Raw genomic sequence first — 2,907 nt, forward strand, 5'->3', positions numbered from 1 at the left:
TTGATCATCATTGACATGATCAATATCACCACTGCTAGGAGACAAATAGATGGATTGCTTCATCATGCTCGTGCAAACCCAATTTCAAAGATTATGGTGAAAAGAAATTCTTTTCACCCACATAAACTTCATGGAGTGAAACATTACATCCCAGAACATCACGAAATTTCTTTGAGAGAATATTATGCATTGATAGGTCTTGGATTTAATTTGAAAAATTCTATAAGAAATCCCTCAAAAGTACATTTTCATTGATCACCGTTGTCATGATCACTATCACCACTGTTCGGAAACAAATAGATGGATTGCTTCATTATGCTCATGCAAACCAAATTTTAAAGATTATGGTAAAAAGAAATTCTTTTCACTCACATAAACTTCATGGAGTGAAGCATTACATCACAGAGCATCACAAAATTTCTTTGAGAGAATATTATTCATTGATAGACCTTGTGTTTGCTTTGAAAAATTTTATAAGAGATGCCTTAAAAGTGCATTGCCATGATCATAGATTGCTTCATCATGTTAATGCTAACCCAATTTCAAAGATTTTGGCAAAAAGAAATTATTTTCACAACGAAACTTCATAGAGTGAAGCATTACACCACAGAGCATCTCAAAATTTCTTTGAGAGAATATTCTGCATCGATAGGCCTTGTGTTCACTTTGAAATATTCTATAAGAAATGCCTTAAAACTACATTTTCATTGATCATCATTTTCATGATCACTACACCACTGCTAGGAGACAGATTGATGGATTGTTTCATCATGCTCATGCAAACCTAATTTCAAAGATTATGGTAAAAAGAAATTATTTTCACCCACATAAACTCCATGAAGTGAAGCATTACATCACAGAGCATCACAAATTTCTTTGAGAGAATATTATGCATTGATAGGTGCATTGATAGGCCGATAGGCCTTGGGTTTACTTTGAAAAATTCTATAAGAAATGTCTCAAAAGTACATTCTCATTTATCTTCATTGCCATGATCAGTATCACCACTGCTAGGAGAAATAGATGGATTGCTTCATCATGCTCATGCAAATCTAATTTCAAAGATTATGTTAAAAAAAATTTCTTATCACCCACATAAACTTCATGAAGTGAAACATTACATCACAGTGCATCACGAAATTTCTTTGAGAGAATATTATGTATTGATAGGTCTTGGGTTTACTTTGAAAAATTCTATAAGAAATGCCTCAAAAGTACATTTTCATTGATCATCATTGTCATATCACTATCACCACTGTTAGGAGACAAATATATGGATTGCTTCATCATGCTCATGCAAACCCAATTTCAAAGATTATGATAAAAAAAATTCTTTTCACCCACATAAACTTCATGGAGTGAAGCATTACATCACATCACATCATGAAAGTTCTTTGAGAGAGTATTATGCATTGATAGACCGTGGGCTTACTTTGAAAAATTTTATAAAAAATTCATCAAAAGTACATTCTTATTGATATCATTACCATGATCACTATTACCGCTGCTAGGAGACAAGTACATAGATTGTTTCATCACGCTAATGCTAACCCAATTTGGGCAAACAATCCGACAGATTTACTGCCGATAGTGATCGAGGTTAGATGGTATCTCTAGAGGATGACGTAGCTCATGAGTCATGACATACGTCGTCTGAATTTTAAAATTAATATTATTATATTTTTAATTGTAATTTTAAATTTTTTTTAGCAATCTTGATACTCATTGTTAAGTGAGATGTATATATTATTTTTTGTACTGCTATGAAGTGATTTTTTGTTTTTCAAGTATAAAATATATTGATATGATAGTTCTGTCGCAAATAACATTACTATACAGAGACAAAATAGTCATTTATCCGGAAACAATTGCAAAACAGTTGTTCTCTAACAACACAAACCAAACAACCAACCATCTTATCTCGATCAGTTGCTACTCAGCAGCTTATCTGGATCGGTTATTTATTAGCAACTTATTGATAAGCTGAAGCTGCCCCAAACAGACCCTCCGCTCTTTTTAACTAAGAGAATATTACGTGCAGTCATTTGTACGTGTGAAGTAGAGGTGTACATCATGAGGACACCTCGAGTACAGATCGTCCACATGTAATTTTTTTTCTTTTTAATATAGAAGTTTTGGGCAGCAGGGAAATGTGCCCATACACCCAGTTGAATTTTTTAAACCACCGAACCAAAATATTTGTGCTCACCACGATCAAATTATTGAGAATTTGATAAAAATGAAAATAAGAGTTGGGGTTTTACCATGAATTTTGGTATTTGAGTGAGAATTTGAAAAATGGATGAAAACCGCGGTTGATTTGTAAATAGCATTGTTTCGACTGGTCTGTATGTATTTATCTCTATTTAAAAATAAAGTACATATTAATAATTTTTGTGATAATATCAAAATAGGTTATTGATATTCTACCTAATAAAATTTCAATATTAGCTTGAATGAAATTATATTATGAAATACTCGAACTTTTATCCAGTCAATCTTAGAATATTTATGTAGTTAATGAAAGTTAATCGCCTAACGAAGCCGTATACTTCACATTTTATATTTCATAGTTTTTTTTAACATTAATAAGTAACTAATAAATTATTTTTGATAATTATTTGAATGCAAATCATATTTAAATAAAGTAAAATCCCGATAAGTTGAGCTTTTGGCAAGATCAATGTTTGCCTGCGACAAGTATTCTAAAATTAGGCCTTCATTAATGGGGCATTTGATCATGCTGATATGTGGTAGGATGAGATTTTATTTTAATTTTCCATCACAACATTCTACAAGTTTGGTTCTAGCTAAAGCCCAATGGAAAGCAAGCCATGGCGGAGCTCTCTGTGTGAGCTGGACTTTGAACTGGCCACTAAATAGATAACTCGACTTATTTACATCTTT

Source organism: Phalaenopsis equestris, unplaced genomic scaffold, assembly GCF_001263595.1.
Source record: "Phalaenopsis equestris unplaced genomic scaffold, ASM126359v1 Scaffold000203, whole genome shotgun sequence".
Classification (NCBI taxonomy): domain Eukaryota; kingdom Viridiplantae; phylum Streptophyta; class Magnoliopsida; order Asparagales; family Orchidaceae; genus Phalaenopsis; species Phalaenopsis equestris.